At 37.0% G+C, this 26,516-nt stretch overlaps 1 protein-coding gene across 8 annotated transcripts in view; it reads right to left on the reverse strand.

Annotated features, from left to right (window-relative positions):
- Positions 1-26,516, reverse strand: part of tpm2 (tropomyosin 2 (beta)) — a 105,668-nt gene that overhangs the window by 31,495 nt on the left and 47,657 nt on the right. The window lies entirely within an intron of this gene.

The raw sequence follows: 26,516 nt of genomic DNA on the forward strand, positions 1-26,516 counted from the left end.
TGCTAGGATTGTCTGAATTGGAATGCAGGTGTATCCTGGGAGTAGGCACAGATTTCAGGGTTAGTTCGTCTCTCAAACTGGAAACCATCAGTCCTAAACTGGATAAAGCATATTTTAGAATGTAATACTGTGCTGAAGTTATTACTATTGTACTCAAGAATGTTTTTCACCTGCTACAATATCAGCGGACCATTGTTATTTTTAGGTAAGCTACCCCCTTCCTCCTTCTGCTGTCTCAGTTGTCAATTAAGTATAAATAAAATAAAGAGTTAAGAATAGAGTTTATTTATCCTGAAAATTAATTAGGAGACGTATATGAGGCAGAGAGCCTCTTATATATAAGAAAATAGATTCTAAATTCACCCAGATAAAGCTTATAAACACAGTATTTATGCTAATATATCTAGAATCTTGTGCATGTCATTGAAGAAATCCTTATGATAAATATTGGTAATCCTTGTTTTAGAGCAGTTCATGGCAAACTATAGTATGATTAAAATATCTTTTTTTCCCCCACCATCATAATGTACTTTGGAATTTTCTTCCTATAATAGATTTTGTTCAGTAGCCGACTTGATGATTTATTTCTCTTCATTTACAAGTCAGCAAGGACACACATGCATGCAACTCTAAAAAGCTGTCACCACTACTGACCTGTCTGATTGAACATCGCTTGCACTTTCTATCAGTAACCACTAGCACTGCATCGGTACTAAAATTTTGACTTTGGTATTGATAACCGTCTTTCAGACCTCAGTACCGATACCAAAACATTCTAAAGCAAATAATGGATAACTTCAAACTTACTCCAACCTCTCAGTCATATCAAAGCAATTGCTGGGCCCCATGAAGTGTTGATCACGTTGTCGCAACAAGGAAGGATCCCTCTTCAAGTCTTGAGCATATGGATGCTTGCGACTCCAGTGAATTGAAGCACCGTGTTTTACAGAGTAGTCTACCACATGTGGAAAGGGGGATGATGGGGCTTAGAAAAAGCAATGTTCACTTCCAGGACCGAAAATATCAAAACGCTGGTACTGTAGCCTAGCAAGCGCTGGACAATGCATTTTGAAAGGCAACTGCATGTAATTTTCTTTGAAATGCATTGCCTTCCATTTGCCTACCAGTGTCTAGTTAATCTGAAATGTACAAATTATGTTCCTGCAACAAAATGTTGACCGACAACACCACAAACAAAGTTTATAGGAAGACAGGATTTTTGATTTACTACTTATGGAGAGCATCAATGACTCATTAACTGAAAACCTGAAGTGTTAATCTTGCCGTAGTGGAGAGAAGTACAATTCCTATATGTATCTCTATATAAAAAAGTACTAACACACATTTATCAATTTACACTGTATTCTAATTTTGATTATCACTTTTGCCATGTATATGGCAATGGTGGTTGATTTGGAAAGCACCTTTCCATGATACTAGCTGTTAAATGTTACGAGGTGTGGTTATAAGTTCTTCCAGAAACAGGTATATACTACATTTTAATCATACTGTATCTGCCTTCTGATTTTTAGGCTAAACAGTTTGCATATTGAGATATCATATTGCAATTTTGTCTGTTGTGAAAGTCCATTCTCTTAACAGCAAAAAAACACAAAAAAAGCTTATACACTGGCAATAGTTCTTTATATGTTGGTGTACTTTTGTCTTACTAAACACTGAATAATAAATGGTATTTTTTTACTGAATGGTATTTTTACCAGCATTAATGACAAGCTCTGCTTTCACCGATGTTGACATTTCTATTGAAACCTCTGGGAATCTATCCAAGTGTAGTTTTTACTGTGTGTGCACCACTGGCTCTCTTCCCATAACACAATGGTTTCTAGTCTGAGCCAACTGAGAAGTTTAAGTTACCTTGCTCAAGTGTTCCGAGCAGGGTGTGGCCTCGCTTAATACATACTACAGGTCTGGCTCTAGTTCAATGCAACTAGCCACAAAATAATTTGAAAACAGAATGTATACATAAACTTAGAAATATCCATTTATATTTCGGCAAGTAAGCAGAATTGAAGTTGCTGTTCATAAGTGGATAAAACAGCTCAATTTGCTATTTAAGTGAATAATATTAAAGGCACTACATAAAGACCGGTTGAAAGAATAAAAAAAATTCTAGAGTAGTCTGTGAAATTTTGATGTGGGTAGGACAGCTGTACAGTTGTTAAAGTCACTACACGCAGTGCCAGAGTTCAAATCCTACGCATGAACACTGTATACTAAGTATGAACAGTCTCCCCACATAGGTTTTCCTCATTCATGCCAAGAACGTGCCTGGGAAGATAGCTAACAACTCTGAAAATACAGAATTTCTTTAACAAAAAACATTAGCCCCTTCAATTTCACATGATGTTATGCTCCTATGATATTTTTAACAGTACATTTCCTCCTCAAAATACCTTCATGGCATTCAAATAATCCTATAACAATTTTTCACTCTAGTTTTCCTCCAACACCCAAAATTCATGGGGGAGGTTAAATAGCAGGAAGGATGTGAGCTAGTATGCCCTCTGATGGACCACCACTGCGTCTAGTGGTTCCCAGCTAGCAACCGGCACTCCATGATCATAACAAAACAATTAAGCAGGTTAAGTAAGTTTTTGGATGGATTGATGGCTATTTTACACTTCATAAAAAAACTGCTTCTATTCAAGATCTTGTTCAAAATCAAAATCTGCAAATCCGCATTAGGCATTTTTTTTTTTTTTTTTGAATGTACCAGAAAACAATGTGTCTCAACAGTGCCTTTCAAATACTACAATAGTGGTGGGTTGTTGAATGGCAACGGCAGCAGCTAAATCCATTGCTGTTGCATGTGTAAAAAAAACTCTGTGCCTTAGCCGTTCTCTGGTTTAATATTTTACTGTGAATACAAAGCATTGTAGAAACAATGGCAAATACAAATTAAAAATCTATAGCTACAACAATAATCTGTCATTTGCATAATGAAAGAATAAAAATAGACAAGATACTATTAACCAAGGCACCTGTACTCATATGTAAACAGCTGCCATTGGTTTATCTGCCAGCAACTGTCTCACATCTGCCAATAATACAGCATTTATCTGTAGTGGAGGGTGGCATTTGGCCACTTATGCAACCTCTGAAATTGAAAATAGGCACCAACTGAATCTGACACATCACTGATGTCTGTAACAGTAAGTGAGAAACCCTGCAGCCACTTGCAGCTGGTGGGTGGATAGTTACAATACCATGTACTGTATGTAAATGTGGAATACCACATTTATACAATTGCAAAAGAACATATAGGAATATAACTAAAAAGCTCAGAATCGTAACTTTTATAAGCAACTGCAATTATTTTCTACAATATTTGAGATATAAACATTTATATGATGTGCATCTTTTTGTCTGCGCTGTTTTACGAAGGAATATAGTATGTTGTTTTATAAGTCAGAATACTTTAGCTCAGGCATGTCAAACTCGCGGCCCCCGGGCCTCATGACAGATCCTAGTTAGCACTGAACTTGTACAAAATTATTACTATTGTTTGTGATTGAATCATTCTGCATCTTCGGTGTTACTTATTGACTTTTCTTACTTCTGCCTTCTGACAAAAGCGCATTTTCCCATGGCATTACGGTACCGGAAACGTCATCTGCTAGTATAGCCACGAGCCTTGTTCAAAGTTATCTATATCTAAATTAACAGGGGTGGCCTTAGGCATGTGCAAACTGTGCACCTGCACAGTGCCGCCAAATCCCAGGGGCCGCCACGCCAATATATATTGAATATAAAACTTAAAGAGAAAATAACGACACAGCTGACGGCAATGTGGCCGAAAAACATTCTGTTTCTTGTTAATTAGTACGCTGTATTTACAAATGTCGCTAGAGTCGGAGCAGTAAGCTATATGTAGTATTATAATGTTTTGCCGTAATGAGAATATCATGTGCCGCCACTTGGTTTTCAAGTTACGGACATGCGTATATAGAAGCGTGTCATGAGCACGAGGCGGCTATGCAGTGTCCGCAACGCTTTCATAAGATACCATATTGACATTGCCAGATGAAGGGGCCGCCGATTCTTTCTCTGCCCGGGGCCGCCACGAGCCTAGAGCCGCCCCTGGCAGGCTACACTACTAGCTGGGCTGCTGAGACTGACCACTGGGCAGAACTGACCATCACGAGTAGTAATAGCTCGCATATTTTCACGTTTTCTGCTCTAGTTTCATGTAATTTTGTGATAGTATTGTAACGAACAGTTAGTGCAGACTACAGCTGAAGATCTGAAGTGGACGCGAGAAGTTGGTGAGTTGTTTATTAACATATTTTTGTGATTTTGAGTTTGTATAATTATTGTAGGTCAGGTGGCTTTTTGCATATCGGCTTATTTTACAATATAAACTTTGAAGTAAACTTAGTTAAGTAAAATTAGATTTTTGGAGGATTTGTTTTCCAACTTGAATTACTGAGCAATGAATTCAGTGAGCATTTTCGTGATTTCAGTTCACACAAACAGGGCATTGCGCTGTTCTCTTACAACGTTGAGAATGCGCCTGAGAATATCCAAATGGAATTGATCGAAGTGCAGTCAGATTCTATTCTGAAGGCAAAATACAACGAAGTTGGTGTGCCAGGCTTGTATGCTTACCTGCCACCCTCGTATGTGCAGATCCGTAAGTTGGCATCGAAAGTACTGTCAATGTTCGGAAGCACTTACCATTTTGAGCAATTGTTTTTGTTAATGAAAGCTACCAAAACCCCACATCGCTCAAGACTTACCATCGAGCACCTTTCATCCCTCATAAAAGTTGCAGCTGCACAAGATTTCAAGCCTGATATTGACGAACTGGTTACTAACAAGAGATGCCAAGTGTCGGGACAAAAGAAATAAATATCACACTGTAAGGCTCCTATATAAGCAATGAATATAATATAATGAATATCAATCATCAAGACACTATATAAAAGCGGTCGGGATTGTCCTTCCGTCCCGCGAGTGCAAACAGTAGCGGTATTCCGCTTATCACAGACTTACTACTTGCGGCTTGCGGTACGAAGCGACGCGATGTCAGCAGAGTTCTGGTGCTCCCATCGTTCCCTTGCTTTTGTGCTCGATGCGCTGGAAAAATAGACAAAATTATGTCTCTGGAAATAATTAATGTTGATGGAGTACAAATGCCTCACCGCGTAGTAAATATCAGGGGAGATGGTGCTTGCTTATTCTCATCTATAGCTTATTTAGTGCATGAAACTCTGTCTTTAGCGGTACAGATTCGGGCTGACATAGTACGTCAGGAATCTCTTATAGGCCTACAAATGAGCTTCAGTATCTCACTGAAATGTCAAAGTCTCAAACTTATGGTACCATTTCTGAGCTAATGGCAGCGGGAGAGTTGTTCCCCAATGAGTTTCAAGTATATTATTATGGAGTCCTACACTCCAAGTTTGGACAGGCACTCGAGGGGATAAAAAAAACTTACGTTTTCGGGAGATGTTATGAATGGGCACTTTGATGTTCTCATTCCCTACACTTACATGCCTGATGTACACATGGAGCGCACACAAATTGAGGATAAAAGTCGGTCGCCTTAAAAGGCGGGTGAGCCTAGTAATATAATAAGGACCTAGCTAAAAGGTTAAGACTCTAATTCTACACTGTTGTATGGAGACTCCATGGAAATAAATTGCTTTTCTTTAAACTTTAAACTTTATGTGTTACATTTTTTAAAGTTTTCAGTATTGGAAAGAATGCTACAGTAACTTTGTATAATAGTATTTGTTACAGTACGGCCCGCTGACGCACGTATGGCAGTTGAAGCGGCCCACCAATGGTAGTGAGTTTGACATGCCTGCTTTAGCTGCACACCATTTCACTGATGTTTACTTACACATTACAATCATTATATATGTATTCATACCTCACAATATGGAGTTCTTCAAAGCAATACACCCTTCTAAAAATACATCAATTAAGTTCTGCCTTAATTTTATCTGTGGGTTGTTATCTAAAGTAATAAATCAATACACCTACTATAGAATTTTGCCTAATTCATTCCTGAGCTGGATGGTCAGAAATATTTCCAGTTTCAACTGAAAATTTGCTTAAATAAACATTGTATACACCTAGGGGGCCTTGAAATAATTGTATCAAAAATTACTTGACCTCCCACCCTTTTCTGGGCATTCTACAGAAGAGTCTGTTCTGGACTGTCTAACATGACGACAGAATCTTCACATCTGTTTTTTCCAAAGGCTCCCAGTAACACAGAGGTCTTTCCATGGGCAAGAAAACCACTTAGCGATGTCACTGCTCATCTTCTAACAGAAGCAGCCATACTGCTCCACAGCTTTGGGGCATTGTAACTAAAAGATCAAGTTCAGATAGGTAGCCAGGGTCTTAGTCATTTATGGCTTTGTGGATAAGTAGGAAAATTTTGAAATCAGCCTTATGTTTAACTGGATGTCAGTGCAAAGATTTAACAACAGGGTTTATGTGGTTGTACTTTCTACTTCTTGCAATGATTCTTGCAGCATGATTTCGATATCAGTGAAAGCTGTATACACAATGGTTTTAACAGCAGGTAAATAACACATTGCAGTAGTCAATCCTTCTAGAAATAAATGCATAAATTAATTTATGGTGTCCTCCATATTAAGAGACTGGCTTAATTGTCAAATATTTTTAAGCTGGAAAAAATATGTTTAGATAGTTTTGTATTCTAAGTTTTAAAAAGACATAATGGGGTCAAAAATTGACCAACTGAACTAAAGTGTGACAGAATTCTAATACAGTTTGCATCACTTCCTCAATAAATTACATGTATTATTACTGACATACACACACCACTCTTATACTAGTTTGAATGCCCTCTGTCAAGTGTTTCAATGGAACTCTGAAGTCCATTTTGGTTTACAATAGTGACTCTGGTTGCCTCTAACTGACAGCTTAGTTACTTTGATGTGGTTCTATCCAGAATTGGTCTCTGCCTTGATTTTCCTCATCCCCATTGTTAGATTACAATAGAATAATCACAAAACAGCTTAATCTAAGTCAGGACCCTGTGGAGCCAGAGTCTATCCCTGCAGCAGTGGATACACAGATGAATAGGGTGCTCATCCTTCACAGGACCCACTCACACCCAAAATGGGTCAATCTGGAATTGCCAATCAATGAACTTACTGAACATTTCTTGATTCATCAACAGCAGATGCACTGGTGTAAGGTCTACATCTGTATCTTTAAGTATTGCTCATCAGTGCCTACAGTATGATATGATAAAAAAAATAAAGCAGCTTTACCATGAGTGCCACACAAGTTCAGATTTGCATTAGGTTTGCTTCTGAAATAACAGAATATTGTGACATATATAAAACATTTATAAGTGCTATATTAATAACTTAACTCTGCATACGTCTAAAGTACTGCAGCAAATTCTCAGACAGAATTGATTGACAGGTTTGTAGAACAAGCATTTTTATTTTACACACTGAAAAAGAACTCTCAAATTCTGCCTCCTTTGACTTTCTGCTGCTTGCAGTGTCCATGAGTGTGTGTCTACAGAAAACCATGGATAGCAAAGTAATCAGAAATAGAAGAGAAAAAAAAAAACACAACCTATTACACATGCATTTCCTGTTGGAAGAACTGTGTGCATTATTGTCACGATTGGCAAGACGGCAAAGATATATAGAAAAGGTAATGTGTTGTGAACCTAAAATTAAGATGTTTGTTAAACAGCATGATGCATGTCTTGTTACACTCCCAGCATTAGTTTTCCTGAAAATCCTGAAAAACTCACTACAATCCTAGAAGTACTCTTTTGTTGGACATACTGTGACAATTTAATCAACACAAACTTTTTTTTTTTTTATATTACATTTTACACAATTTAATCCTTTACCATTTTAAGCTGCACGGTCACTGTGAAACGTACAAGTTTCTGGAAGTGTTTCCTCACTATCTTCTTGTATCAGTAATATTGAGGACACTATTAGGCCCATAAATTATGAATGCATGCTTTGACAAATGTTAATAACTAATACAAGGTCAACAGCTAATAAAGCAAATGAATCTATGCAAACCTGTATGACCAACCAAAGCCACACACCTGTAAACTTATCATAATGTGTATGTACAGTTAAGAGACTCTCAAATGATTAAATAAATAAAAGAAAATGGAGTCAGGTTAAACTGATGAATTGTTTGCAGTGCACTTTACAGTAGCGCTGACAATTATAAAAACTACTGCATAAAAGTAGATTGTACATTGAGAGGGAGCACACCAAGAAAACTTTACTAAGTTTGATATTTGTAATATATTGATACATTCTCCCTCTTTCTCCCTAATCTTCATGATCATTACAGCTCACAGCTACACAGAAAAGAATTAAAGAACTTAAAACATCTTATGTTTATGTCAGTTGCAGTTTAGATTTAAGAAAATTAAGCCACAAATGGATAATAATGGATCACAGAGGTACAAATTAGCACTGAAACCTGATATTTGTACACTACTAGTCAAAATGTTTACAACACCCCGATTTTTCCAGTTTTTATTGAAATGTAAGCACTTCATATCCAATGAATAACCTGAAATGGTAAAAAGGTAAACTATAAATTGCCAGAGGTTTAAAAAAAAAAAAAAAAAGTAATTTTTCAGAGTTTTACAAACAAAAAGGTATATTTCAGGGAACAAGCAATGATTTAATAACTGGCAGCTTTTCTACAGCAATTAAAGTTAATCAAGCCTTGAAAGCTGATTCAGACAATTCCTATGGGTGTGCCAATTTTTGTTGATTACTTACAAAACCTGTGTGTGCATAAAATCAGTTTCGGAATAACCTGTGTTGCTACATCCTCTGAAGCATTATTTGGACAATACTGCACTATATATTGCTATCATAATGGCACGAAAAAGGCAATTAGCAAAGGATTTTAGATAGGCAGGTCGTTATAACCCTTAAAAAAGTGTAGACCTTCTCTTTCAGAAAAACTGCAAAGAAAGCAAAAGTGTTAGTGAGTACACTCTTGACAGGAACAGTTCTGGCAGACCCAAAGCCACCAGAGAATCAGAAAACAAGTCTGAGAGTCAACAGTTTACATGATAGGAGGAAAATGGGGGTGTTCTCAAACTTTTGACTGCCAGTGTACTTCAAAATGATTGAAAAAAAATAAAATAAAACTAAAAGAGGTATTCATCAAGTCTTTTGCTGTATACTGAATCAAATGCACTCAAATGATAATTAACCATCCCTAAAATTAAAAACATGTTTCTTTAAAGGCTAATAATGAGATTTTGCAATCTTAAAATGGAAAAGTACTCTTCCCTCTGGTGTAATTGGAGTGTAAAACGATGCAGCTGTTTTCATGAAAAAATTGGACCAGTAATGTCACTGCTCTGGTACTAAGTAGATGGGAGAATTCAAATCCCAAGAATCAATGTGGTGGCGGCATTGCAGGCATGACCAGCCCATCTTTTAACCTGCCCTTTTGAACTACAATGAAGGAGCAGATTTGTATTCATGTAATGAATATCATGTGAATTTCCCCTTGGGATTAAGAGAAAAGCCAAGCAAAATGACACCTTTTATTGGCTAACTAGAAAGATTACAATATGCAAGCTTTCGAGGCAACTCAGGCCCCTTCTTCAGGCAAGATGTAATCATTACATCTTGCCTGAAGAAGGGGCCTGAGTTGCCTCGAAAGCTTGCATATTGTAATCTTTCTAGTTAGCCAATAAAAGGTGTCATTTTGCTTGGCTTTTCTCTACATTCATAATGGCTAACACGGTACAACACCCTAGTACTCCCTTGGGATTAATAAAGTATCTATCTATCTATCTAATATACACAGATGTATGTTTCTTGAAAGCATGGCTGAGTCCAGGAACATGTATACATTTTTAGAGCTGCTAAAGGAGGAAAGAGGCTCATTTGATTTTGATACTAGAGTGAAACCACGCGATCATCCAGGTTTCCATGGCAAAGACAGCAGTTTATCAGTGCGAAATGCAGCTTTCAAATTCAATAATTATGTGCTCATTCACTGTCTTTGACTGTTCCCCTTCAAACAACACATACACACTCTAGCCTTTCACTTTAAAATGGCTGACAAGAATTAGACAGATACTGTACATGCATTAATAATTACATAATAAGATTCCCTGTCTCTTACAGATTTACAAGGTAACAATTTTTTTCAAAGCAAATATAAAAAACAAATATGGTTGAACCATTTGCTTGAGGCCAATGTAGTTTTCGCAAAGTTAAAGTGTAATCCCAAGAACAATTAGTTATGCCAGAGAAGACTCAGGTAAACTTTAAGTTCAGGACTGCAAGGTGAGTGTGCAAGAAAAGCAGTGTCAAAAAACAGCTGCAGTTTATATTTTGATGTTTATATTAAACATGCACCAAAAACACTCCAGTGGTCTCTTTAGAGTGAGGAAAGGGCAGCAATTCCGGTACTCTTGCACTGCCTGAGCACATTAACGAACTATTATAATAAATTAGCAACTTTAACATACAGAAAGAAATGTTTATATAGTGCTTTTCTGACCTACTGAAAAACACTTTACACAGACCGTGGGAAAGGACTTCAACCACCATCAATGCTCAGCATTCATCTGGATGGTGCAACTGCAGCTGTTCTTGTGCCAGTATATATTAGCTGCTAGGATAACATTTCCAGGTTAATTTGACAGACACACACCCAACATGCAGTAATACCACTTAAGTGTTCATTTCCAATGTATAGTTCGACTACTCATTTAATTGCTCATTTACCTCAAATATTTCAAATAACAGAGTTAAAATATTTACATATATAAAATGACATAGGCAGACTACCCTTTGCCCTTTAATAACTGATAAGATTTTTTTTATAAATTAAAAATTAAATCCTAAGTCTAAATGCAAAAGATGAGAAAACAATAATAAGATTGTACATACATCTGGACTGCCATCTTACTGCAGTTTAGCACTACGCTTAATCTTTATATCCTTGTGAAAAGATACACAGTTCAAAACATCTGACACCGGAATGTAAAAATAATAAATAACAGTGGATTACAGAGATTTACTTTTATTAATACATTTTTAGGGTAAAGATGCTGTTAAGACCAGAAATGTCCTTCCTGCCTTTAGACTTTAAAAGAATCGATTTTGCTCAAATTTTCTTAATCCCTTTTTTAATCTGTGTTGGGATACAGCAGTAAAAATAAAACCTCCAAACTCATCTAATGTAAGAAAAAAATGAAAAATACAACAGAAACAAATTATATTTTCATACCAGCAAAGCTATTACAATCTTAATTGGCTACAGAGCAAAATCTCAGAAAAGAGACATTGTAATCAAACATAACTTTACATATAGTGCCACTTGCTGAAAGCTACACAAGCAAGAGACTTAGTACACTATTTTAATAACACTGCTGTAAAACAGTATTTGTCCCACCTTCAAACAGACACATTGGCAGTTGAAAATTAAATGGAGAGCAAACCAACACTGCAAAAACCAGCATAATTCAGTAAACCTGCCAGACTATTTTTCTTCACCATACAATCTGTCCTAGATAGGTCTACAGGAACACAATATAATTTAGCAGCCAAAAACAATGAGTTTAAATAGGTATACCTTAATGGTGACATGAGTGTAATGGTACACATATCTGCTTAACAGTGGTGATATTTTTATAGCCTGTGAAAATTCTCCTTAGTCAGTTTTAAGTGGGCATTGATCAGTTTGTCCCTATGTTTTATCTGTATTTATTATAGAGAATGTGGATTGACAATTATGTACGCTGACGACAAAAAAAAAAAAAAAAAAATCACATTTCTGTTTGGACTCGCTATTTCATATTAGGAAAGTCTCTCTCATAGACCGTGCTCCCAAAGTGTCCAATTTTTGCTCTGAATTCAGCTTCTCAAGGTGTCATTCACCTTAAGGTCAGTAATTTCATTTTTCAGTGCAGTGCACTCAGCAGGGCAGAGCCAAGTAATGACTGAAGTCAGGGAGGACACATTCAAATAAAAGAGCTTACTAATGGAACTGAAAACCTTGCTGGATTCCATCATATCCTGGAACCACTAATCCTTTCCTTTTATAAATATGGTGTAACTGAAGTAATATGCCATCTAGGATTGCTACTCCCAGTTTTGGAATTTTGTTTTAATTAGGTATGTTCAGGGCTGGGATTTAGTTTTATAATCTATGCTCAAGTAGCAGGAAATCTCCAAGACAAGTTTGAGAATTCTTTCACAATTATCCATACCTGGTTTGCCTTTTTTTTTTCCTCTTGGAGTAAAGAAACATCCATATTTCTGAAAGGATGCTCACTAAAACGTTTAAGTGCTTGGTCACAAGGCAACCATTACACTTTACTGCAAAATTACTCACTTTGGACTAAAACTGCATCCAAACACTGCGTGGGCATTAAGCAGAAATCAGCTCCAGCCAGCACTACCAAGAGAGGAGAAGTACATTTTTGCTTCCCTATGTAAATGCTAAAAGACATCTAGGACACAAAAATAGTACTGACTTTAATAATAATAATATTGCAGGCAATAAGAAAAAGACTCCACAATTGAAGAATAAAAAAAACTTTCTCCCAAAAAATAAGAAAAAGGAATAACAGAAGTGCCAGAATGTGATAATAATACACTTTGTAAAAACATCTAGGCATCAAAAGTGTAGACATAAACCATTCCCATTATAACAGAAGCAACTGTTCACTAAAATTGTACATATATAGGATACATAGACCAGGTTGAGTATCCTTAATTCGAAATGTCTGGGTCTAGAAGTACTTCAAATTTCATATATTTTTGGATTTTGCAATATTTGCAGGTACATAATGAGATATCTTGTGAACACCCTTGATCAAGTAAGGAAATGCAGCCAAAACAGCTAACAGATAACTTTTGCGTACAATAATTCATATCACCAAGCCATTACTATAATGTGCGTGGACATGACAAACATATTACACCTCGAAAGTAATAAATATTAAGTACAGACTGTATTTTATTTCCCTTTAAATAGGCCAATGCTGTGTATTTGCGCTTTGTTATTCATCAGTTTATATCGGCTACCTTTTGTAACTTCTCAGAAAATGGTCCGACAGGTTAATTATACTGTATCTCAACCAACCTTCATGCCATCATGCCCACTGTGCTGGACGCCATTAATATCTCATGAGTCGCTACATTCAGTCTTCGTATGGTCTACGTGTATGTACATAAAACATAACATGTTTTGCCAATACAAAAAAGTAATTTACATCAGTTTCTGGTTTTCCCTAACATATTCAGAGGAATTTACTGAACTTGTATTGTAATAAGGGGCATCTAACAAATTTTTGTTAACTGTAATCAATAACATTCCATTCAGCCACAAGTCCTCTGCTGTTGTTTAGCACTGCTTGATGAGTAGGGGCTACCATATGAAGCAAACCAGCACCACTCCACCATGTACTGTCAACTGTGTGCCGTTTCCTCGTGGTGCTTGATGCTTCAGGGAAGCTCCCCCTCCCCAGATAGCCAATCACAAGTAGTTATTTCCTTGCACTATAAGCTTCATAGACTCCTCCGCACCCCCATCCCGCTCTGAAAAAATAAATCAATTTTAAATCTGCACATATGTTGTTCACATGCAGTTTCCGGCATAAGCCCATTTTCACACTCGAATCAAAGTGAAGTTTTTATAAAATAGACCCCAGTGTGTAATATTCCACTTGTTGCATCGTGTTGGCACTCAAAAAGTTTCAGATTTTAGAGCATTTCAGATTTTGGATACTCGACCAGTACTGTATATTGCAATTTTGCCAACAAAATTACAATATAGACAAGATAATTTCTGCATAAAGTGAAGGCTAACAAAAATGTAATGATCACTATACTGTAAGTACATGAAAAGAAAAAGGCTGCATTAGAAAACAAGAAACAAAATACATAGAAATAATAGTACACCATGAAGAACAGAGGCAATAAAATAATTGTCAAGATCTGCAAAATCCTCAAACAAGTGCACAGCCTGACCCAGATAACATCAATCCTGCAGGATTTCATTTGGTAGTTAGAAAGTAAAAGACACACTTTGTTTTATTTTTTAAAGAATGCTGCCTGAAATTATTCAGATATTAGTCTAGCCATGCCCCACTCATATACAGGACATTTCCAATTAAAAAAAAAAAAATCAATCCATCATTTGCCACACGAATCATCATAGACTACACCATCACAGAGGCTTTACATGGCAAATATACTGTACAAGTTTTTGGGACATCCATAACATTTGGCTCTAGATAAAGAAAGTGCACTACCTCATATGAAAGTAGCGCAAAAGAGGAGTAGCACGAGTAGATTAAAGCTGCATGCTATATACAGAAACATCAGCAGTATATCCTTGATAAATTAAAGGTATATAAGTAATACACTAGTTAAGTTTGCACAGGGTAATAATCAAGACTCTGTTGAATCATTACAGAGGGACTCTGACAGTATACAGGCAAAATCAAACACCCCAGAGATATTACTATCATTAGACGCAGAAAAGGCATTTGACATGATCGAATGGAATTACCTTTTCACTGCATTGGAGAAATTTGGGTTTGGCCCGAATATTTGTGCTTGGATCAAACTACTGTATACCAGTCCAGAAGCTTCAGTTTGTATTAATAACATTTGCTCAGACTACTTTAAACTAGAACGTGGTACCAGACAAGGATGTCCCTTGTCGCCACTGTTGTTTGCAATCGCTATTGAACCACTGGCGGTTCACTGCCGAAATTCTTATCAGATAAAGGGGATTGTCAGAGAAGGACTGGAACAGAAAATTTCTCTATATGCAGATGATATGGTCTTATATATATTGGACCCAGAAAACACTGTCCCTGCTGTTTTAACAGCACTAACAGAATTTCAAAAGATATCTGGTCTTAGAATTAATCTGAATAAAAGTATACTCTTTCCAGTGAATTCGCAAGCATATAATATTAGATTAGACACCCTACCTTTTACCATAGCAGATCAGTTTCAATACCTAGGGATAAATATCACAAGTAAACATAAAGCTCTTTATCAACAAAATTTTGGCGTCTGTATGGAAAAAATTAAGCAAGACTTGCATAAATGGTCAACCCTTCATCTCACTCTAGCCGGAAGAATTAACATTGTTAAGATGAATATCCTTCCTAAACTTCTCTTTTTATTTCAAAACATTTCAATATATATCAATAAATCGTTTTTTAAACAGTTAGATTCAATAATAACCTCATTCATTTGGAACTCAAAACACCCACGTATCCGAAGAGCGACTCTACAAAGACCTCAGGCAGAAGGTGGCATGGCTTTACCTAATTTTCAGTTTTATTACTGGGCAGCAAACATACAAGCCATAAAAACCTGGACACAAATAAATGAACATACACAGGCTTGGTCCGCAATAGAAGTAAAATCCTGTAGTACTTCTTTATATTCCCTGCTCTGCTCTCCAATAAATGAAAGTTATCGCAAATATACTAATAACCCAATTGTGCTTTACTCACTCAGAATATGGAACCAAATTAGGAAGCATTTTAAGATGGACAATCTTTTATCAGTGGCACCTCTGCAAGAGAACCACCTCTTTCAACTTTCGCAAGTATATCCAGTTTTTAATACCTGGAAAAGTTTTGGGATTAAAATGCTCAGAGATCTTTATATAGACAACATATTTACATCTTTTGAACAATTACGTTCAAAATTTAACCTCCCAGCTACACATTTCTTTTACTATCTTCAAATTAGAAATTTTGTTAAACAGAAATTGCCCGATTTCCCCCACCTTGCACCCTCCACAATGCTGGAAAAAATACTGCTCAATTCCGAGGAAACAAACACTATTTCCGCAATATATAAAATCTTATTAGAGTCCCTACCTTTCAAAGATCCAAGAGGACATTGGGAAGAAGATCTCTTAATCAATATATCAGAAAAGGAGTGGAAGGTAGCAAAGCAGAGAATTCACTCGAGTTCTATATGCGCAAAGCATAGAATTATTCAACTAAAAATTATATATCGAGCTCATCTGTCTTGCTTAAAACTGTCCAAAATGTTTCCAGGCCAGGATCCAACCTGCGAGCGCTGCAACCAAGCTCCTGCCTCACTGGGTCACATGTTCTGGGCCTGCACCAAACTAACATCATTTTGGACAAAAATTTTTAAGTGCCTCTCTGACAGCCTTAGTATCACAATCCCTCCTAACCCACTAACAGCTGTGTTTGGTGTCCTTCCAGATGGACTGGAATTGGAGAAGCAAACGGTGATTGCATTCACTACACTTTTGGCACGCAGACTTATTTTGTTAAATTGGAAGAATCCTAATTCTCCTCTTATAAGTCAGTGGGAAACCGATGTTTTATATTATTTGAAATTGGAAAAAATCAAATTTTCAGTTAGAGGATCTGTACAAAATTTTTTCAAAACATGGCAGGATTTAATCAATATTATTTTAGAATAAGAGAATTAACTATTATTGCATTTAACTCCCTTCTCCATCTCATATTTATGTAGATATTTACTTCTCCCCTTCTTTTGTCTAATGTTGCCTTATTAAAAAGCTTAAAGCAATTTTCCTTTAGCTAAGCTCTCCTTCTCAGGGGTGGGGTTTGATTTGTCGTCAAATTTGTTGGGTTATAAATTGATCTGTTTGTATGGAATGATTACAATGAAAATTAATAAAATAAAAATATTAATAAAGTATACAGGCTTGGGCTGATTTGCGGCAGATGAAATTTAATGTTAGTAAATGTAAAGTATTGTATGTAGAAAGTACATGTTAGGCTTGAATACACAATGGGAAGTTTGAAAATCAAAAGTGCCTCTTATGAACAAGTTTTAGCAGTCATACTGGATTCACTAATAATGGCCAGAAAGTGTTCAGAAGCCATTAAGAAGGATAACAAAATGTTAGGTTATACAGCACCCTGATGTGTGGAGTACAAGGAGGTTCTGCTCAAACTTTATAACACAATTGTGAGGCTTCATCTGGAGTACTGTGTACAGTTTTGATCTCCAGGTTACAAAAATCACATAGCAGCGATAGACAAAATCCAGAGAATAATGGCGAGGCTTATTATGGGCTACAAGTAACAAGTTATCAGGAAAGATTAATAGAGCAGAGCTTCTTCAGTTTAAGCAAAATAATATTAAGAGGAGAGATGATTGAAGTGTTTTAAAAATATGAAGGGACTTACTACAGTGGGTCAAGACTGTTATTTTTAAATAATTTCAAACAGAACACGGACACCGTTGGAAATTTGTTAATGGTAAATTTCACACAATCATTAGGACGTTTTTCTTCACGCAGAGTACCATAGACACATGGAATAAGCTAAGTAGTGTGGTAGACAGCAGGACTTTAGGGACTTTCAAAACTCGACTTGATCTTATTTTAGAAGAAATAAGTGGATAGGACTGGCGAACTTTTTTGGGCTGAATGGCCTGTTCTCATCTAGATTATTCTAATGCTTTACTAAATACTCCTAAAAATATTTTTGTTACTTACACAGCACTATTGGTGGTGAAGTCCAAGAAAACATTTTAATATCATGTGTTCAAAGAGAATATTAAGTATCTGATATAACTGACATCAATGTTAAATCAATACTTCTGGAAATTAAGAGTAGCACACAAAAATTAAGCATGTCAAATTCGATGAATTAATGACCTGGCTCTTGAACAATGAATGAGGGGGAAGGGGGTCTATAATTCAAAAGACTGAATTTAGAACAAAACACTAATGATAACAATAGCCATGTTAAAAGGATATAAATGTTAACTGTTTTAAAAGGAGTAAAATAATTCTTGATGTAGCCAAGTCAAAAAATGAGGATAAAAGAAAAAGGGGGTTCATATTATTAACGTTTTGTTCAGTCAGCAGCTTTTCATAGTGCCCATCAATGTTGGGAAAACATGCAATAAAACAAGAAGCTCCCCTTTCCATACTCAGAAAATTGTTTATCAAACTAAAAAACAGGCAATAAGTTATAAACACAATCTCACAAACATCTAGCTATTAACTTGTAAAACAACCAAAACCATCCTCACACAAATAGGGCAGTGGTGTACCATGTTGCTTTACATTCATGACTTAAAAAAAAAACAAAAAAAAAAAAAACTAAACACATTGTGTAAAAACAAAATATTCTCGATTTTTTAAAGAGAAACAAACCAAATTAAGCTTTTCCATTGTTATTTACATACCGTAACCCACATTACAAAATGAAAAAAAAAATCTAACAATATATTACAATACTGTCAGCAATGAGTGGGTAAGGAAGGCAGAAGCTTCGAGGTAAGGTATTTATACACACAAATGACACCAGAGAGTGGCAACATGTTGCATAAGTTGAATAGCACATGCAAGTAAAAGTTTCACTGTATTGTAACAATAATGACCCCGTAAACCAAACGGTACATTCCATTTCTGCTTATAGAAAGGTCAACATTTCACCAATCAAGATTCCATGGACTGCAGATCACTATGCTGTGAGTTTTCTCCACCACCTTGTACAAAGATGTTAATAGCTCAGAATAAGATTATTAAATTAACAAAGAACTCTGGATGCCTGAAAACCTGCTCTGCTCTCTTTTCAGGAAAGGTTTAGAATTATGTCACCATGGAGTTGTGGAGAATTGACTGGCCTGACCTCAAGGTAGCCAGATTTACCAGTGAGCTCAGTCCAACTCAAAGTTTAAAGAGGAACTGAATGGGCTGTCTTCTGGTTACATAACCCAAAAGGAAAATACAAGGGCAAATTGTGGAAAAAAGGCAGTTTGACTATGATCGCTATCAGAGACAGAGTTCCACCTGAGAATTTGCTCCAAGCAGTTTTTCACAGTACTGTATACTGTTTGCCCTTTCCTATTGTAACAAAATATCGACAATGGATGTTTTCAGGTCTTTAACCTACATTCAATATTAGATAAAGGAAAGAGGACAGTAACTTTTTTTTTTTTACTTTATTGGATGATTATGTGAAAATATTATTTGTGCAATCACATACCCTTTATGTAATATTTTTATTGAAGACCTGAAAACATTTCTCATCAAACATTTGCAATAATGGATCAAATCAAGAAGTGGAAAAATTACTTTTCACAGAATTGTTTAAGGATGTACACTTAAAAGAAATACCTCACCTGCTAATTAATGTCTTTAAACCACCCTCACCCCATCTGAAAAAGGAATGCATACTCTGCTAAATTAAATCTAATAATCAGCTGATAAAAATGATCCAACCGAAATAGTGAATCATGTACTCAAAAAATTGAAAGAAAATTAATGAGAATTGCCTTTATGGTAGAAGTCTGAAAAGAAAGAAAAAAAATGTTCACACCAAGGATTTTGTGAATCTGAACCAAAAGTACTGAGTCATATACGTAGAAACTTAGCCAATTTTTAAAAGCATCTGGGTTAGATACTGGAAAAACTTAACTACTGGCTAACCAAATGATTTTAATGTACTGAATAGCTTTACAATATTCTTATCACTTAGTTTACAGATATTTTGTGATCATTACCATCTAATGGTCACAAAATATATACTGTATGCAGTTTCACAGTGGCTCCACCTCACACAGAAGCTCAGGGGCACACCATAAAAATGCTCTCTTTGCAGGAAAACACCAGGAGTGTAAAGGACCAGGATGTGTATGCCTTATGAGGGAAACTGGTGTTCCCAAACACAACATGAAAGAAAGATGAGAATTTAAGGAAATCCAATGAACCAAGGATGTATATTTGCTACTTATCTTGTGGGAAGTTGGAAGTCTGCTAGAGTGGTTGTTCTAGTCATCCTTGCTGGGAAATTTAAAAAATAAACATTTATTAAAAAAAAAAATCAGACGCACAACCTTTGTGGAGAATAACAAATACCTTAAAATCAAAGCTGATAAAAACATGGCTAGGATTAAAATGAATTCTGAAGATCCATGCTGTGATTTACCAGTCATTTCCTAATAGTCTACAATATATTCTTATATGCACATACACACACACACACACAGTACAATATAGATGCTATGAAGTTAAGGCTTGGCAAAATGGACTTAAACTGATACTGCAATTATTTTGACCCAAAGTGTGATATTAAATCAGAGGCATAGCAATGGGACAGGCAAAGTAGGTGACTGCCAAAACGGGAGATCCCTCCCCTCCCACCAAACCGAGGGCATCCATTTACATACAATAGGTACTCATTAGAATGACAAATTTAGATCCTCCAACCACTGTTGCGACACTGCCGTGTTGAACTTTACCAAATGTAATCAGTGCCATTTTCATAAATCAAGAGGAGGATTTACAAGTCTGGAAGCAAAAAGCAGAAAAAAAAAACAGGAAGAAAGCATGGAAGTAGGTAGCAGAGAACCTGTAAAGCTAATTCAATTAAACACTGTATGGCCATACTTAATTACAGGAGGTTAGAACTGAACTGCACAATCAGAGGGAGTGCCACAAACACTCTGAAAGTACTGACAGGGTGTTCTACAGCAGCAGAGAAGAACAGCTGGTAATTTATCTGGAGCAAAAAAGTAATCAAAATCATTAGTAAAACGAATATTACAGTTGGGATAAAAGCCGAAAAGAAACCAACAACCTGAAGTCGATCACCCAGCCAATGGTAAAAGCTTGAATGCGAGTGTCTCACAGCAAAGCAGCTAAAAGCTGAAGGCATAGAAGCAACTAAAAATGCCTAGATGATGAAGTACGCGAAAATGGGTTTTGCGGTATGGTAAGTCACTGCAGCAGTTGAATCTCTGTTCCCCTGCTACTTAACACTTTATGGACTTTGATTAGAAGGTCCCGCTTTGCTGGGGAGACAGGAGGGCACACTGCAGGTGCCATATGTGCCTAGATGGCCTGTATGATGTAGCATATTTTCATCCTGTGTAAAACCAATCCATTTGCAAACAGCAGAATTAACCCTGCCTTTTCCAAACTCCTCTTCTTTTGATCCTTGCTCCATTTTTTTCATGCTTATTACTGCTTGGGAACATGGGTGGAGTTGACATGGAAATTTTGTGGATTTTATTTAACGTTCAGAAGTTGTTGTGGAATACTGAATAAAGATGCTGAACGTTGTGATATTGGCTTTTACATATTGATTTTTTTAATAAATATCAAATTGAATCCAAAATTCGATATATTGACCAGCCCTATGCACAGGCCAATTTCCTGCCTACATTTGCTACAATAACAATAGAATGTCTGAAGAGAGAACTAGTACTGCTACCTCAGTAAAATGATTACAGGGAGACAAAATAGTTGGTTTTCTCTCAGAGAACATATACACCTGCTGAAGGGTGCAATACCTGATTAATCTAGATGCCATGAGATCTTTAGTCTACTTTTAGAGGACAAATTATATGGTTTTAAGCACTGGTTAGCTAATTTAGCACCAAAAGCTCTTGCTAAAATTAAAATGTGAGCATGTTTCAAAAAGCTTTCTCCAATTCCTCATCTTCATTTATATTTATCGTCACTAATTCCTCAAAGTCTTCTGCAGTCATTTCCTCTAAATGAACATCAGTCAGCTCTTCCATTTAATTACCATATTGTCTGCAAAACCAACAACTGTTAAATCTACCATTTCATACACATATTGTGTCATCTTCATGATTTGTCACCCCACAATTACTCTCACAACCATCTTCCCTTGAACCACCACTTCTTTCTGACACTTTCAAAGGTGCAGAGTACTGTATCAAGGTTCATATCAGTAGTTAATAACAAATTGCTGAAGAAATAACACATGCTTCTGTAACTCAAATATCCAATGTCACTGAAGTGAAACAGTTTCAGAAAATGTCAAATTTAAAAAAAAAAAAAATAATAATAACAACACAGCCTCATTGAAAATGAAATCGCAGTTTCCATCATAAATGTGCATAACCATAAAAATTAAGGGGCTGCAACTATAGCCATGCCAATTGATAGCCCACAAGGCTCAATTATCAAAACCCAGAGCAAACTGGGAGTGCATTCATAATGTAGGCTGTAGAATCGATGTCATGAAAGAGGAGTAAACAGCAATTTCAAAAACAATGAAATTGATACTTGTCAATATTTTGATACTTTTGACATCCCTATTCGTTAGACCCAAAAACTCCTTATTTAAGGCAATTTTTGGACCAGATTTTATAAAGGAAACTGCATTATGATAAAGAGTAAACCAATAGGTGTTTTCAGCAAGAATGATGAGAAGGACTTGAAGTTGTGCTTGTCACATCAACCACTCCCGGGGTTCAGTCCCTAATGGGATTTTTTTTTTTGTGAGACGTTTTTCACAAAACTTTGAAAAAAATGGTAGTTTGTAATATAAGCATGTGGAGTTTCATTTTATGCTATTTCAAGTATGCTGACCACAAATATGATCATATTTTTAATATTTGATTCTTTATTGGTGGTCCTAGCCCTCTAATAACCACTCCCAAAAAGTTAAAAATTACAAATTTCAAACATAAGCCTCTGCGGTATCATTTTAGACTATTTCAAGGTCAGCGATTAGCAATAAGATGTTATTTTTGATCCTTTACTATGGATCTAGCCCTCTATGAGCCTCTATCAGAGGGTGAAAAATCAAAAAATTCCAATACAATCAAGAATATTAAGACTTTAAACATTTCAATTGAAGCATACATTTTAATATTTCAAATATATGATGCAACTACTCTTGTTTATTATGAGGTACTTCTACCTCATGAAGTAAATCCATTTCTCATGAACATTCTGAATTATGGTGGTTTATGACTAATTCAGAATGTTTTTCATTTATGTACAATTTATCTATTTAAAATTTTAAAATTATCCAGTCGTATGCTCACAACACCCCTCTGAGCAATCTGAGTGGTCAGTTTGGGTTTGGTGATGCAATGAAAGAGGAAGTGCAAGTGTGAGACACACGAAAAGGAGAAGCAGCATGGGAGGCATGCAGAGAGCCACCTTCAAAGACAGCAAGTGTAAATGCAAACAGAATGCAAGAATGCCACTTCGAAAATAATGACAAGAGTCGGAGAAGCAGGCTACACTCGAGTGAGGGCACACTAGTGAAGAAATGTTCACACACACACATGAATACAGAGGAAAGGCACTGAATGTGCACATAGAGCTAGCATAATTTCTTCCCAATAGTGTTTTCAATTGCCCTTAAGTTTAAACTTTACATGTCTCCAAGTGCATGCTTTCTGTTGGTATCATGTGAAGTGCAATGTTAGTCAATGAACAAGCTGTTGCTGGGCTATTCTTCTGACCAATGAATGAGGTGAGGAGGTGGGTCACCAATTCAAATTCTCAGACACATCCGAGTGTGTTCCATTTTTGTTTGCATTTCTGGAAGTGTGTTATTTAATGTTTTAGTAAAAAAACTACAGAACTACATGGGGTAAATAGCATAAAAAAAAAAATTATATATCGTTTTTTTGTGGAGTATTTCATTAAGTGCCATACGGAAGACACTAGAGTCTGAAACTTAACTTGGCATGTACATTTAATGGTCATGAATTTACTACACATGTATATACAGGAGGGGAATATGATAGCAAGTACTGGCACTTCATTGAGTTTGGACTTTGATTCAGTTCCCAGCTGAGGCAACAGCCGTGTAGAGTTTGCTTATTTACAAGGAGTGTCCTGTGCAAATTATGGTTCTCTCTCCCAGCCCAAAGAAAATACAGTTTGATATCAGACTCTAAAACAACCTGGTAACATTGTATGCTATGAATGGCAGACATCTCATCAAGATTTGATTTCTGCTAGGATAGGCTGTGGTGTGTCATGAATTTGTACTGGAAAAAGATTTAGAAAATGATCAGATAAGACCAAAAAATAAATGTCTGAGGTATGTCTGCAGGTATAATTCTGTGCAAAATACTGATGAATGATTAAATGGGCTTTCAGGTTTGAGCAACTGAAAATAAAATCCAGAGATGAAATAGGAGCAATAGGGTGCTGCTTTCTGTAAATTTATTTTGCAAGGCAAAAAGAACATGCATACCAAAATCTGTCAATATTTAAAGTATAAGCTTCTAAATGTGAAGTATATAAAGCAAGGCATTTACTTCAAGCTGCAGTCAGCACCCCCTCTCCAAAATCTAAACTTTTCGATTACAAAGGTCCACAAGGCACACCTCAACAATACAACTCCCTGAAGGCCTAGCAATCAGCACAAGCCCATTGTTTTCTTTTGTCTGGTTCCAAGATAGACAAGTTAGAAATATTTGCTTCCTGTGATGGGGCAGACACTCTCTTGGTGAAGCCAGCATGAGGGGTGGGAAGGACAAGGTGGGGTCCATAAATTTTCCATCTCCCTTCTAGAAAACCATCCACTACAATGTTTACCAACCAGCCCATGACACCATTCACTGTAGTCAGCTGCTCCAACACATACCTACAACCCACAATATTCAGTGGCATAGTTTGTTCCATTTGCATTTATTTGCTTAGCAGATGCTTTTATCTAAAGCAACTTAAAAAAAAGAGGTCAACATAATTGAGTAAACATCAGTCCATCAGTCCGAGGGACTGTTTTGGAGCAAGTTTACAAGATAAGGTTACAAAATTGATTTTCAAAAGTGTGGAGCTCAGAGTGAAATGTAAGCTGGTTAACATGTTCTTAATTGCAAGAACCTATCAAAACCATTATCAATTAGACAGAAATTCACCGAACAAGAGAGTCTTCAAACACTTCTTAAACACATTCAGGGAGTTAGCAATTCAAATGGAGGAGGGCTGTTCGTTCCACCAGCTAAGAGCTAAACATGAAGAGTCTGGATTGAGATTTGATGCCACACAGAGGTGGTTTCATCAGACGCCATTCATCAGCAGACCTGAGTGGGTGGGAAGGAGCAAAGGCCATCACAAGCATCCCCATATGTCTAAGTGCTGACCCACTGACTACTCGGTAGGCAAGCATAAAGGACATGAATTTAGTAATTCTTTCTCATTCAGCAGTTTAATCAGCTAAAACAATGCAATCCTCCCTTTTCCTTGGTTGTATTTTTGAGCATCCTAGCACATTTTAAGGTCATCTATTTAAGCACCACCTGCCTTCAACATTCAGAATGAGGGGCTATAACCATTTTTTTTGTATGGTTACAAGACAGGCACGTTGGAAAAACATCTGCTGCCTGTGATGGGGCTGCCACTGTCTTTCTGGAGGCAGCAGGGGCGGTAGGAGGGCACTTGCCTCAGATCCTACTCTAATCAGAATCCAATGAATTGTAAACCAATCATCTACAAAACTAACCTCTGCAACCGATCATCCAGCACCCCTAGGCACCATCTACCGCACACACAGATACAATGGGGAAGGCCACTAATGAGCTTGCCCATTCCAGTTGAAAACCCTAGCTCCACCACTTGGGGTTACCCACACATTAATAACTAACTGGGCATCTAATGATCTCTTGCCCTTGGCAAAGTTTGTACCCTTAAGTTACTTTTGTACAAACATGTTTATCAGGTAAAATGATGCAATCCTCACTTTTCCTTTAATGTATTTTTGTACATCCTAACACATTTGCATTCTAGTGTTCAGGATGAGGGGTGTGGAATAGTAAAAAGCACGATTAACATATTTACACGCCCTATTACCAAACAGCCACTTCCATTTTCACATAAAATGTGCAGTTGTATAAAGCCACGCCCAATTCAAGCCTATAGGACCACCTCCTCCATCACTCCTGCTCGAAGATAAAGACGTAGTTCTTCTAACGTTACGACTGAAGGGTTTTTCCATAAGGCCTTTGGCTATTTGAATCGCGATAGTCCTGGCAACCCCTTGGCGTGCCCTTAAAATGAGTACGCAATCCAGGACTCCTTTGTAACGGAAAAAACGAGAAAATGGAATGGGGGGCGTGGGGGAATGCTAGGCAACACTATCCAAGCACCCCCCCCCCCCCCAACACAGACACAATCTCCAGTCGGCCAACACCCACCCTGCACTACGAAGAAACTGATATCTCTGCTTCGCCGAGTGACTCGATGCACGTCTAGCGACGACGGCAATTGCAGCGAGGCGACAACATACGCCTAAAAAAAGGGCTTCTGTTCACGGTGACACTGTGAACCAGACAAACCGTTAAACGAGCACAAGATTAAAAAGAGACTGTTAACTCGTTAAAAAGAACGCGCAGATCGCCACTCCTGGATCCGAGCTACTGATAAAGCGGCTCTCTGGTGATTTCCAGCATACAGCCCAAATAGTTACAGCAGTGACACGAAGACTTTTTCCGCGCCGCACTTTTTAATGGTGTATTAAATGAAGGAACCGCGACAGTCATCCACTATTAAAAATGCATGCCTCAAGAAAAAGCGAAGTGCACCGGGGGAGGGGAGCGTCTCCCTTGGAAACTGCGCCTATGCGGAGATGCATGCAGCCAAGTCTCCAGGCAACCGGTGCTCTCACGACCGCCACCTGCACGCTGGGGTCTCGGCGGCTGCACATTCCAGTCCCCCTTGAAATGAATTAACCTAAAAAATAACGCATTTCATCCACC

Source organism: Erpetoichthys calabaricus, chromosome 7 (genome assembly GCF_900747795.2).
Source record: "Erpetoichthys calabaricus chromosome 7, fErpCal1.3, whole genome shotgun sequence".
Classification (NCBI taxonomy): Eukaryota; Metazoa; Chordata; class Cladistia; order Polypteriformes; family Polypteridae; genus Erpetoichthys; species Erpetoichthys calabaricus.